Genomic DNA, 14,518 nt, shown 5'->3' with positions numbered 1-14,518 from the left:
CTAGGACTAATCACTCTGCCGTTTTCGACATCTTTCTTTGGAACCCCCGCACCAAACCAGTCGCACAACCCCTCCTTTGGGCCCGTGGATCAGGATCACACAGAGGTGCGATCCCTCTGCACACCTAGCCTAGGGCCCCATTATCACAGCTGGAGGAGCAGAGATCACGAGCAGCGATATGTTGTTGTTGTTTAGTCGTTTAGTCGTGTCCGACTCTTTGTGACCCCATGGACCAGAGCACGCCAGGCACTCCTGTCTTCCACTGCCTCCCGCAGTTTGGTCAAACTCATGCTGGTGGCTTCGAGAACACTGTCCAACCATCTCGTCCTCTGTCATCCCCTTCTCCTTGTGCCCTCCATCTTTCCCAACATCAGGGTCTTTTCCAGGGAGTCTTCTCTTCTCATGAGGTGGCCAAAGTATTGGAGCCTCAGCTTCAGGATCTGTCCTTCCAGTGAGCACTCAAGGCTGATTTCCTTCAGAATGGATAAGTTTGATCTTCTTGCAGTCCATGGGACTCTCAAGAGAGCAGAGCAGCAATATATTGGGGTATAAAAGCAGAGAGTTAAGTGATTGTGGCAGAGAGGTGAAGAATGGCAGTGAAGATAAGGACTAGGGTTTGGAGGGTCAAGAAGCCAAATTTATTTATTAAGACGATTCCTACCATGCCGGTTTACAATTGTTTGCAATAGTATCCCACCCTCTCGCATGCATCCACAAACCCACACCACCCGGCCCCCGCTGATGGGTGAGGCCAGAAATTTTCAGGGAATTTCCTGGAAATTCTCATTCTGTGGCACAGAACAGTACAGTCCCATGGATGAGAACACAGCAAGCTGCCTTATACCGAGTCACACCATCTAGCTCAGTGTTCTCCACAGTAATTCTCTGGGGTTTCAGAGTGGGGGTATTCCTAGACTTACCTGAAAATGCCAGGGACTGAATCGGGGATGTTCTGCATGCAAAGCAGATACTCTACCACTGAGCTGCCCCCCCCTAAAACTGCAGCCCTTCCCAGGTCAGCTGGAGGGAGGTGGCATGCTCCCAGCAGCTGTTCCTTCTCTGACTGATGGATGGGAACAAGCAGGTCTCCCACATGTACCTCCTAAGAGGAAAGAGGTGCTCTCTCCCAAGGGTTGATGGCAAAGGCCGAATTGTGCTTCCCTGCTGCTCTGAGCTCCCAGGGCAAAATTGATTTCATTCTCCAAGCGAGCCAACTAATGTTCCATTTAATTAAATGTTCTGTTTAATTGTTGCATTGCAACACACGGGTAAAATTGCACTGCACCGCAGCAAGTTATTTCCTGGAGTGGCGAGTGGGCACATCTTGTCTCTAGTACAGGGGTGGGGCAGCATTCTCCACTGGGCAACGTTCGGGGTGGGCGCATGCCAGGGGCAAGCAAGAGTCATTGTCTGCTTTCAAGGGCACCTTTCAGCCAGGCACAAAGAAGATGTGAAGTTGTGCCCGTGTATCAAGAGGCTGGGAACCTTAAAGGGAGAAACCCCATAATTACACTCTATGGAAAGACCTCCGGGTGACTTAATGTATCGGACGAAAAATCCAGTGAAGGGGAAAAGTGATAACACATGTCAGAAATGCTGACCCTCTCAGGGAGAAAACTCATTATAAGGAGGAGGCATGGGAATGAAGTTATAGCTGACATAGTGTAGGTTAAGCAAAGTGTGAAAGTGTTAAGTAGATGATAGCAGAAATATTATATTGCTATGAGTTCGGGGTGTCGGCTTGCATGCCATCCTTGCGGGGGTGGGGGTGGGGGCAGCCTTCCAGGCCTGAGAGTCTGTCTCCAGTAAGGGCTAGAATCTAGTAGAAGCAGCTGTTGAACCAGTCAAACCAGTCATTTCATAAGGTCATGGCCTTTGCTGGCCAGTAAAGTCCTTTCATTTGCATCACAAAGTGTGAGCTAAGTGGTAGCATTCTCTCATAGCTTCCAACATTTCTCGAGTGAAAATAGGGTAATACTACTACTACTACTACTACTACTACTACTACTACTACTAATATCATACCATGCCCCACCCATCTGGCTGGGTTGTCCTAGCCATAAACATTAAAAACTTCCCTTTAAAGGGCTGCCTTCAGATGTCTTCTAACGGTTGTATAGTTGCTTATCTTCTTGGCTTTGGGGTTGCATGACTCCATGCCCTCCAACACTTCTCTGATGAAAATAGGGACGTCCTAAGGAAAAGCGGGTGGTGCTGTGGGTTAAACCACAGAGCCTAGGACTTGTCGCTCAGAAGGTGGGCAGTTCGAATCCCCGCGACGGGGTGAGCTCCCGTTGCTCGGTTCCTGCTCCTGCCAACCTAGCAGTTTGAAAGCACATCAAAAGTGCAAGTAGATAAATAGGTACTGCTCCAGCAGGAAAGTAAACAGCGTTTCCGTGCGCTGCTCTGGTTCACCAGAAGCGGCTTAGTCATGCTGGCCACATGACCCGGAAGCTGTACGCCGGCTCCCTCGGCCAATAAGCGAGATGAACGTCGCAACCCCAGAGTTGATCACGACTGGACCTAATGGTCCGGGGTCCCTTTATGTTTACCTAAGGAAAAGCAGGACATTCTGGGATCAAATCAGAAACTGGGATGGCTTCTGTAAATCCGGGACAGTCCCTGGAAAATAAGGACCCTTGGAGGGTCTGTTCTCCAAGAAGGCGGTAGGCATGTCCTCACAATTATTCCTCACCTGGCTAGATGCAACATCATCCCAGGCTGGGGAACAAGAAGCCAAGGAGGTTTTGTGTGTGTGTGTGAATTTTGGCTGACGCTGGAAGTGGGAGAGACAGAGGCATGTCTTGCTCTGTGCTGGATCCAAAGCTGAGACTTGGGGTTTTCCTGGATACCTAATGGGGAGGCAAGATCTGTGTGAATGCTGTCAGCCCCTCCATCCCACTAGCAAGGACAAGGGACATTCGATAATTCATCAACAAGCAAAGTTTTATTTCTTACTTGAGCAAGGTTACAGCAAGGAATTGGGGACTCGATTAGAGAGTGTAACCTTGACCTTTGTTTCCACCCACTGGCAATACAGTTCAGACATTCAACACACCCAGAGGTCTAACTGTCACCCTGACCACAAAGGCAGGTGTTTTCACACTTGAGCTATAGTATCTAGGCATTTTCCTGTTTATATATCCAAAGTTTAAGCCTTTGCAAAGCTTCCATAACTTCCCTTTCTACACAAATCTGTTCTTTATTTGTTCCTCTCTTTAGCTTGCGTTACAGCATGATTAAAACAAAATTTATGTTACACCAAAATGGCGTCTGTTTGGTTCAAGATGGCGTTAGTCTGGCTTTCAAGCCATAACACTGTACTCAGATTGTATGTATGTGTAAATAAATCCACCATAATGTCCATTTGTCTTCATTCTAGGAAAACCAAACCCTGGGTAAGCACTGCAACCCCTGGAATCTCTTGCTTGGGTGTACGCGCAATGTTGTTGTTAGGCTTCTTAGCATTTATTAGTTGCTTTTTTCATGTAAGCTAAGTGAAATGTCTCAAGAGAATACTGAGTGACATAGAACAGCAAAGCATTGTATCAAGGCTGGGCACATTTGGAGACAAAATTATAGCAAGGCATACTGTGTGTCTGCCATGGTGAGAGCAGGAAGGCATGGGTTGATCACAAGGGTCCAGCACACCATGATCTACACTTAAGGTGAGGCCCACCTGATCATTTTGGCATGGAATTTGGCAAGCTGAGCAAGGAATTTGGCAAGCTAGCCTGGACAATGAGCCTAGAAAGGTTCGTGCTGGATTAGAATGGGAGCATATCAACTCTTTGCTTAGTGTATTCGAACAGGATGTGTGTGGGATGAAATTAGGAATGGAAGGATCTGTCCATTTCGGAGCTCTCAGCTTCTCGTTTTTCCAATTTTAAATTCAATTCTTTTCTGCAGCAATTAGTGATTAAATAATATCTCGTGGCAATTCATCAGCGTTTTAGTGCATTTTTTTCTTAATAAACAAATGGCAAGAAACCAATCTTTTAGTGTACCTTGGAACTCCTTGCCTATTGGCAACTGTTGATTACAGTGGTACCTCAGGTTACAGCTGCTTCAGGTTACAGATGTTTCAGGTTACAAACTCCGCTAACCCAGAAATAGTACCTCGGGTTAAGAACTTTACTTCAGGGTGAGAACAGAAATCCCGTGGTGGTAGCGTGGCAGCAGCGGGAGGCCCCATTAGCTAAAGTGGTACCTCAGGTTAAGAACAGTTTCAGGTTAAGAACAGACCTCCAGAACGAAGTAAGTTCTTAACCCAAGGTACCACTGTAATGTATATTGATTTCCTCAAATCTTGTAAGGTTTTAAAGGTTAATGTACCTGATCGTGCTAAATGAGGATGTTTTTAAGCCACTAGTCACTGCTAGTATTTCTTTTTATAAATGGATGAGATGAGAGACACATAATGCCTTTTCTATGCATACAACTCATATATGTAGTGAATCATTTCAATTTGGGAAGGGAAATAAAACTGATTCTGTTCTCATTTAAAGGAAAATCTATCAAATTTGCACTTGGTGAAACAATGCGACAACCAAAACACAACCATCCTTCAAATATCTTATCCAGATTTTGAGATGTGGTTCTCCAACCAAGTAGTGTTTAAAAATGAACATTTTAGAGGGAAGGGTGCATAAAAGAAGAAGAAGAAGAGTTTGGATTTGATATCCCGCCTTTCACTCCCTTTAAGGAGTCTCAAAGCGGCTAACAATCTCCTTTCCCTTCCTCCCCCACAACAAACACTCTGTGAGGTGAGTGAGGCTGAGAGACTTCAGAGAAGTGTGACTGGCCCAAGGTCACCCAGCAGCTGCATGTGGAGGAGCGAAGACGTGAACCTGGTTCCCCAGATTACGAGACTACCGCTCTTAACCACTACACCACACTGGCCCGGTTCCCCAGATTACGAGACTACCGCTCTTAACCACTACACCACACTGGCTCTAGAAAGCTACTAGTGAAAAATGCATTATATTAAGGGAAATTGCTTGCAAAAATGTGCATCTTAGTCAGAACTACATTCCTTGTGTGCCTTCTTGAGGTCCTTGGGCCAAAGGCATGCAAAAAATAATAATGCAATAAATAAATAAAACTGACAGTCGATGTATAGCAGAGCTGCTTTGGTGTAGAAATTGCACAGGAACCCTTAGCCACAGGAATGGAGATAACTACAGCTGCAAATGCAGCTGTTTCATTAACCTGATCCCGACTGATTTCAAAAGCGAAAGCTGGAGTGCTCCCACACAAGGCATTTTTCTACAGAACTTGTGGTTTCTACAGGCAGATTTGATGCCTTATCACAGACTTGATCTGAGGCTTGTCTCACATGACATGAAGCTAACCGAATTGCAGTTCTGCTGGGCTGATGCAGCGATAAGAGGGTCATCCTTAGGATCTTAGCAACGACTGCTGTACTCACATAAACAATGCTAGGTGGTTTTTGTTTCAAATTAGAAACTGCTCCCACTAAAAATAGGTGCACTGATTTCTACACAAACGCACAACCGTTTCTCAGGATCTCAAGACCAAGGGCCAAATATGGCCCCCATCACAGTCATTTCTCTGGCCCTCAGGTTCTCCTCAGGACACACTCTTCCCTGGGCTCTGCACCATCCTCAAGTGTTTTTGCCTGGCCAGAAATGTGTGTTTGGATTGTGATAATGTGTCAGGGCAGGTGTCAGGAACAGGTCAGCGGTAACTCACATGCCAGTGAAGTTAACTCTCTTTACTCAAAGAAACAAACAGCTCAGGAGCCTAGTGAGCACATCAACCCTTCCCGGTAGATCTTGCCCCATTTGTGAGGACTGAAGGTCTCCGCTTTCCCACAGCTCCTTAAGTCTCCTTCTGCCCTGGCTCCTTCCCAAGCAGTCTGAGGCTCCATTGTCTTGTCTGTCTTTGCTCCTCACTCTTCATACCTCTTCTGGTTCTGGGAGACAAGGGAGATGGGGAGCTTGTCACAGCAGAAGTGGGAGACACCTGTGCCACTTGGTTTCCGTCATCCTACTCACCTTCTTCAGTTTCAGCTTCTGATCAAAACTTCTCTCTGACACAGACTCTCCCCGCCCACTAAGCCCTGACAGGATGCTGGACTAGATAGGCCATGGGCCTGATTCAGCAGGGTCCCTTTACATGTTTCTGGACTCCTGGGAACTATAGTTAGCTAAGGGTGCTTGGAATTGTCAGGAGAGCCTTATTTCTCTCACAGAGCTGCCATTCCCAGAGTTCTCTGGGAAGAAGGATTGATGGTTAAACCACTGTAGCTCTGTGAGGGGAACAGGGGTCTCCTGACTATGCCCAGAACCCTTAACTGCAGTTCGCAGGATTCTTTGGTGACTATTTGGTGACTGTTTAAAGTGGAATCATAGCACTTTAAACATATGGTGGAGATGGGACCGATGTTATTTTTGCATTAGTCCAGCAAAAACTAACTAGAGCAGGAGGGCTGAAACTTTCCAGTCTTTTGTGGGTGGCCTTGCAGGGGGTTGCATGCTAGGTGGGGCCAAAGCCAAAATGAGCAGGGAAAGGGCCCAAGGTTAGGCAGTTTGTTGGGTGGACTCTGACCTTTCTATGGCAGTTTGCATCCTACTATGCAAAAGGGACGCGGGTGGCGCTGTGGGTAAAAGCCTCAGCGCCTAGGGCTTGCCGATCGAAAGGTCGGCGGTTCGAATCCCCGCGGCGGGGTGCGCTCCCGTTGCTCGGTCCCAGCGCCTGCCAACCTAGCAGTTTGAAAGCATCCCCGGGTGCAAGTAGATAAATAGGGACCGCTTACTGGCGGGAAGGTAAACGGTGTTTCCGTGTGTGGCTCTGGCTCACCAGAGCAGCTTTGTCACGCTGGCCACGTGACCCGGAAGTGTCTCCGGACAGCGCTGGCCCCCGGCCTCTTGAGTGAGATGGGCGCACAACCCTAGAGTCTGTCAAGACTGGCCCGTACGGGCAGGGATACCTTTACCTTTACCTTATGCAAAAGCCACTGGTTTCTCCAGACACACCCCTTTCCCCTACTCAGGAATGTAAGAGGCAATATCACAGTTGAAAAACTCATTCTGTTATCATTTGAAATAATTTCCAGAGGGCACTCCCTGGTACCGCAACCCACTAGTCCACTTACCCAACTCCCATTAGCCCTAGCCAGAATGACAAATAACCAGGAATGAAGGGATACCCAATCCAACAATATTCAGAGGGCCACAGGCTCCCTATCCCAGATTTAAATCAAGCATCGCCATAATCCACTTGTCTCTTGTTTATTCTGCTATAACTACATTGCAGCTCAGGTTTATATTATTTCATTCATTCTGCAGGTATGTGTGCTCCAAAATTCTTTACTTGGCGTATGCTTTGCTCTTCCCCTTTAGGGTAAGGGCAGTTAGGAGATGGGAAGTATGCAAGCATTGGATAACTAAGCCTTTTCTGGAAGTGAGCAATTGTGTCAATAATGGAGAGGTATTCAGTAAAGAGAAATCACTTGACATCCCTTAACTGCCAATGCATATTTTGGAACAATGATTCTATTTTCATACAAAATGAGGTCTTTTGGCTAGTTTTGGGAGAAGACCTTTGCATGCAAAACAAGGTCGGGAAATACAAGCAGGTGACCCCTCTGTCCCTCCTTCCCCAAGGCTTTTGGGCTTTGCTTTTAATAATTGCATGGAAGACCACCATTCAACAAATGCAGCTTTTTTTCAACCGGAAGATGAGAGGACCTGCTCCTTGTTTATTTCATCTTATCACACAGCTGCCAAGGATCTTACCTGCCAAGGTAAGAAAAGAAGACAATGGGCAGGGTGGAGGCCATTGAAGATGTACATCAGGACAATCAGGGATGCTTCCAAGACAGAGATCAAAAGCTGAATGATACCCATTGCAGGTACAGGTAGGGGGGGGGGAATCTCTAGCCCTCAGGGTGTTGTTGGATTCCCAACTCTCATCAACTTGAGCCAGCATGACAATGGTCAGGGATGATGGAAACTGTATTTCGACAACAGTCCCAGGACCACAAGTTCCTCATCCCTGGTGCAGCAGTTCCAGTTTCACAAGAGGCCCAGGTTCAAATTCGTGATCAGCTGTGAGACTGATCTTGGGCCAGCTCCGCCCACTAAGCCCAGGTTACCTCCCAGGGTTGATGGCCAACGGAATCATGTGTGCTGCCTTCTTTGAAAGGTAGGATACATATCTAATACATTTAATTAGCCCTTGTATTTTTATAGGTGAGGGATCTTAAGGCCGAGAAACAACTTTGAGCAACTGGAGCAAGGCAGGCTCTAGCAGAGCTCATTTGGTCTCAACTTGCAGTTATGGTTGATATTGACAAAAAGCCTTGCTGACCTTCTAGTTAAGCTTAATCTGTTTATGCATGAAGCTCCCTGGGTGACCTTGGGACGGTCGCCTCCTTTCAGGTTAGCTTCCTTCAGAGAGGAAAGGAAAATGTTTCAGCAAAAGGGCCATAGATCAGTAGTAGAGAATATGCTTTGAGAGGGAAATGTTCCAGGTTCATTTCCAGGTATGACCCTTCCATGAAACCCTGGAGAGCCAGTGCTAGTATTTATTGCAGAGCAAGACAAGAGAATCTGGGGCCTTCCAGATACTGCTGGACTACAATGTCCATCATCCTAACCATTTGCAACACTGGCTTGGGCTGATGGGAGTTGGAGTCCAACATCTGCAGGGCTCTGCTCTGCTCTAGCAGGGATGCCATTTCAGCCCATCACTGCAAATGGAGGCAGGAGTTAGATTAAGCCAGTTGATTTCAACAGGCTCTGATAGGCAATAGGCTAGGGTTGGGTTGCTAGGGAAATGCTCCTGAAGGAGAATGGTAGAGAGTTGGCAGGCACCCTGAGGATCATCTAGTCCAACCCCCTCCAATGAAGGAATCTCAACTAAAGCATCCGTGACACATGGCCATCCAACCTCTACTTAAAAACCTCCGAGAAAGGAAAGCCCACAACCTTCTGGGAGAGACCATTCCACTGTTGAACAGATCTGAGAGAAGAGCTGTTGAGGGTTCCCTTCTCCACGCAAGGCATAAGAACCTAGATATCTGGTCAGCCTCTCTCTCTCGGCTTCGTGGAGGTGTTTTGCTTGCTTCTGTTCAGGCTTTCACGCTTTCCCTACCCATGGGTCTTGTTAGGTGAAACTTTCCACTCTGAGCTGGCAGCTCATCGAAAGCCAGAAGGTTCTTGCATCATTCACTGAAGTCTCCCTTGTTGTCAAAGGTTGGCAAGGGGAGGGGAGGAAGGAAGGAAGGAAGGAAGGAAGGAAGGAAGGAAGGGGAGGAGGAACAACAGGAGAGGAAGGGGAATGCCTTATTCTACAGTTCGGCTGGCTGAATTTTCTTTCAAAGGGCGTCTGGTGGAAAGATGAGTCTCTCTCCCTCTCCCTCTCTCCTTCTCTCTGATAAAGTCTGGAATCCAGGAGTGGGGAAGCTCAGGCCCAGGTGGGGCTCCCCAGGCTACACTTGATCCCCAGTTAAACCTTCCTCAAGTATTTTTTGCTAGGCAGGAGATGCTAGGGACTCAACCTGTGACCTTCTGCATTCAAGGCAGGTGCCCTAACCATTGAGAAACAGCCCTTCTCAAAGGCTCAAGTGGACTGTCTTATCTCGATGTCACGGTGAGCTTCACCAGCCAGTATTATGCCAGACAAACAGAACCAGGTTTCAGGGAGCTCTGACAGTATGTCCTCCAGTGAGCTCCCTCCTCTATCCATGGGTCCTGATGGACTTCCCAGGTTGTGATGGCAGCACTTGGAAGGAGATTTTGGCCATCCCTTTCAATTTCCCACAATGCCCTGGAAGTCAGAATGCATAGATCTAGTTGCCTGCCTATGCTTGAAGCATCGGGGAGGGGAGGGGAAATAAATAATATAATATAATATAATATAATATAATATAATATAATATAATATAATATAATATAATATAATAATATAATATAATATAATATAATATAATATAATATAATATAATATAATATAATATAATATAATGGCCTCAGGCAAGCATGAGCAGTCAGCCCTGCAGGATACTGAGGCCCTGGCAAGGATGACAGATGTTGACACCAGCCTTGAGATCAACCCTCTGTTGAAAATCTACAGATTCAGACTGACTCTTCCTCTTTTTCTGGCAATTTGGCAATGAGGGAGAATGACTGTGCCCTTGTGGGTCCCCCTTCCTTATTTAAAATTGGCTACTTATAAATTTCCTAAAGCACGCAGGGAAAGAGTTGTGCAGAAAAGGACAATGAACATGACCGAGGACCTGGAACAACTCCTGCAACGAGGAAAGGTCACAGAGTTTGGGGCTTTTAAGATAGCAGTCTGCGTCTTTATTGGATTTGCAATCGTTTTCACATATGAAATTGTTTTAATAGTTTGCGTATATGGAGTTGTTTCTAACTGCTGATGTTTTTACTGTGAATCCCTTCAGGTTATTCTGTGGAAAGTGATTCATAACTAGGATCAAATAAATAAATAGATAGATATAGATAGATGATAGATAGATAGATAGATAGATGATAGATAGATAGATATAGATAGATAGTGTGGGGGGTGGAGAAAGGGCATAGAGGGAAGTTTTTATCTTTCCCTCATAATAATAATATTAGAACCAAGGGTCTCTCAATGAAGCTGAAGGGTAGGAGATGCAGGACAGGCCAAAGGAAGGACTGCACAATAGTGCACTGTGAAATATGGAATTCTCTCCAAAGGGACACAATGATGGCCACCAATTGGAGCAGCTTCAAAAGGAGATTAGGCAGAATTATGGAGGATTAGGCTACTGGAGGTGGTATGTCTCTGAAAGGCAGCTGCAGGCAGAACCTCAAAGCAGGAAGCCAATGTGGCCCTCTGGGAATCTCTGTCTGGTCCTTCAAACTCTCAATACATCCCTCATTGGCCTTACTTCCCACCCTCTTTGGATATTTGTGGCTGGCTGGAAGGTTTCCTTGAACTCTGACGATGACTCTGGCTTGCCTGGCTGAGTGCCTATAGAGCACCTGACCCTCAGGATCTCAAGTAAAACTCATATCTGTTAGTCTACCCACTTTTGCTTCTGGCTCTGTGCACCACAGGCACGTGGCCCCTGGCAGGTTTCCCAGAAAGCAACGTGGCCCTTGGGTTTAAAAAGTACGGTACTCCCTTTCCTGGACAATTCAAAGGACTCATTTTGACCCTTCAAGTTCTAAAAGTTTGGATGTGGTTATTGAAAGCACCGCCTCTCTGCCCTCAATATGAACCTGCTGCTGTCATGCAATGCTTGTCAGAGGAGGCCCAGATCCACGCTCCACTGCCATGCAATTTGCCAATCCAGATCTAAACATGTGGCCGTAAAATACCAAAATGTGTACAGAGAAATGTCATTGCATGTTCAGAGTGCTGGAAATATTTACAAAACCGTTGTCGTTTGTAAAGAACAAGCAAATGTGTGAAAGCTTGGGTTTGCAGAACAAAGTTGGGTAAAATACTCTACATGTGCTCAGAAGTTAATTGCACTGTGTGAGAGCTGTGAGGGGGGTGTTGGGAAACTGTGTACGTGCAGCTACTCATACAGAGTCAATTAAGGTTTGGCAGACAGCCAGAAGGTCGTGTGAAGGAGTACCGTAAGTCTGCCTGGTGATAACAGAGGCATGGAGACAGCTCTCTGACTGGTCAAACTCTCTCAAGGGAGTGATAATTAATGGCCCACTAACTGGAATGTGTTAGTTCAGAGTTCGTGAGTTCAGAGTTCTGTGTCAGTGTAGGAATTGTGAGTTGTGTGAGAGAGAGCTAGCTAAAGATCCGTGTTCTGTTCCTGTAAATAGTCAACTGGATATAATGAACACCTAACTACAAGTTCCTGGTTCCTGCTTCGTCTATCCTGTCTGCAGCCAAGTTGCCAATTGCTTCCGTGGATTCTGCGTTGACTCTGCTAGGTCTGGGTAAGGTCCTGCAACTAGTCAGAAAGTCGCGAAACGTCAAATTGGTTTTCCCAATAAGTCACACTTCTCTGAAGTCTCTCAGCCTCACTCACCTCACAGAGTGTTTGTTGTGGGGGAGGAAGGGAAAGGAGAATGTTAGCCGCTTTGAGACTCCTTCGGGTAGTGATAAAGCGGAATATCAAATCCAAACTCCTCTTCAATTTAATGGGCAATGCTGTCAGTGGTTAATTCCTGGCTTCTGTTTTTATAGTTCGTGTTTTATTGTCTTGATGTCAGATGTTATCGCCTGTGGCTTTCTTCCTTTAGGATGGAAAGGCAGGATATACCTAAGACGCAAGGACAAATATACACTTATTACACAATCAACTGATCATCTAGAAATATGTGATGATGTAGAACAGGCGGTGACTTCTCAGAAGGGAGGACTCTGGGGAAATTTTCAAAGAGGAATTTAAGGGATAGCATGCCCCCCATGTTCTTTTAATTGTCAGACAGTTGTTGTACTTATGTTCTGACCCCCCCTTAATGGGGAGGAGTTCTTAAAGCTGTAACAACTGGATTCTGATGTCATTCTAAAACATGATTCGCAAAGTTTCGCTGGGGTTGGTTGTGAGCTCCCAGCTGACAAACTGCGATATAAAGCTGTGACCTTGCACATGCATATCTGGAAATTAAGGTGAGATTCGACCCTCTATGGTCTGCTTTGGGACCTGAGGTATTACAGTGGAAGCCTTTGCATGTCTCATTGTCTTCAGTGGGGCTTACTCCCAGGAGGAACTAACAAGGACTGCAGCCTCAGAGTAGGGAGACCTGCTTAGATACAGTCAGGATTTTTTTGGGGGGGGGGGCAGGACACCCACCTGTCATCATCTGACTAGCAGATTCAGAATAAAATGTCTCAACCACAGTTGCTTTAAATTACTTTCTTTTGACCCCGAGTGCTCAGAAAACCCTGTCAAAATCTTCCTACAATTTCTACTTTTAGTTAAGTATTTGTATTTATTTACTTGGTTTTTTTTTTGAGGGGGGAGCAGCTTGCCCCCCTGGCTATGCCCATGACCTCCAGTACCTATATCACAGGACAGGAACCCTGCTTCCTTGAGAGTAAGGTAAAGGGACCCCTGACCATTAGGTCCAGTCGCGGATGACTCTGGGGTTGTGGCGCTCATCTCACTTTATTGGCCGAGGGAGCCGGCGTACAGCTTCCGGGTCATGTGGCCAGCACGACTAAGCCACTTCTGGCGAACCAGAGCAGCGCACGGAAACGCTGTTTACCTTCCCGCCGGAGCGGTACCTATTTATCTACTTGCACTTTGTGCTTTCGAACTGCTAGGTTGGCAGGAGCAGGGACCGAGCAACGGGAGCTCATTCCGTTGCGGGAATTCGAACCGCCGACCTTCTGATCGGCAAGTCCTAGGCTCTGTGGTTTAACCCACAGACCCCACTGAATTCAGTAGCATTACTTCCAGCTGGTTAGGATCACAGTCTTGGCTCCTGCTTTCCAAAACCTAAAGGGTGGGGAGACAGCTGGGCCTTTTTTCTCCCATTCCAAGAACTGGCTACCTGGCAGGGTTGTTGTGAGAATAAGGGAGTTCCTTATGTATGTTCCTTGGAGTTGAGCTGTGATTCTTGCATTTTGGGGGTTGGGCTAGAATATGATGCCCCTTCTAGCTCCATGATTCTATGAGCTCCTTGTTGAAAGGAATTGAATGAGCAGCAACAACAAGTAATTCAAAAAGGGTAAAAGGTAATAAGAATAAGATGATGCTGATGCTGCACAGGACTTGGCTCCACGCGCATGCTCTTGATCTTACTGGCTTCTTTTCTGTCTTTGCGAACTTTCTAGCCTCTTTCTTTTCCGCCTGTTGATGCAACCTCTCCGCGTGGGATCCGATTGGCTCGGCTCGTCCCGAATCCGGATTACGCGGAAGGTTGCCATCACATTTCTGCCTCTGCGGCTCCTCCCTTCTCCCTCGCGCGCCCTCATCCTGCGGACTCCCCTTCGCTCCTTTCCTCCTCCCGCGAGGCGGGGAGGGACCGGAGAGACGCACGCACACAGAGATCCTTTCAGATGACTGAAGCAGCAGCGGCTCCGGATCAAGCTCTCGTCGCTTCCTTTCTGCAAAGTGGTTTTGTGTTTTTTGTGTGTGTTGGCGCGTGGAGAACCAACGGGGGACAGCGAGGAAAAAGAAGTCCAGACAGAGTTTTTAGGCCTGGGCAACTCGGATTTGAGTTTTCTCTTTTTAAAAAAGGAGAAGAAGCGAAATCAGTCCGGATCAGCGCTCGCTACGGATCTGGATCCTCTATTTGCTGCCTGCCTCTTTTAGGCACCCGGAGTTCGTTCGGCCGGCTCGGATCCGAGTGCGCCCTGCGTTTGCAACTTTTACCTCCTGCGAGGCTGCCTTTTTCTATTTCTTTTTTCTTTTTTTAAATAGAGAAACCACCTCGTTCTCCGCTACCACTTGCTCCCGCGCCCCGAGCCTCCCGGAGCGATTCCCCACCCTACCGGGGGACTAAGATGCGCTTCTGGGGGGCAGCCTTACCTGCGGGGAGCGACGGAGTCCGACCCCGGCAGCTCCAGGTAAGATCGGCTC

At 47.0% G+C, this 14,518-nt stretch overlaps 1 protein-coding gene across 2 annotated transcripts in view; it reads left to right on the top strand.

Moving 5' to 3' along the window:
• Nucleotides 1–13,877: 13,877 nt before the first annotated feature.
• The window catches only part of C14H15orf39 (chromosome 14 C15orf39 homolog), a 53,103-nt gene continuing 52,462 nt past the window's right edge, over nucleotides 13,878–14,518 (top strand). For both annotated transcript variants that reach the window (XM_028705568.2, XM_028705569.2), the window contains exon 1: nucleotides 13,878–14,505. The gene's annotated coding sequence lies outside the window, so the exon portion shown is untranslated. The remainder of the gene's footprint in view (nucleotides 14,506–14,518) is intronic.

Source organism: Podarcis muralis, chromosome 14 (assembly GCF_964188315.1).
Source record: "Podarcis muralis chromosome 14, rPodMur119.hap1.1, whole genome shotgun sequence".
In the NCBI taxonomy this organism is placed as follows: domain Eukaryota; kingdom Metazoa; phylum Chordata; class Lepidosauria; order Squamata; family Lacertidae; genus Podarcis; species Podarcis muralis.
The sequence above is the reverse complement of the archived record's forward strand: the minus strand, read 5'-3'. Positions and strand labels throughout refer to the sequence as shown.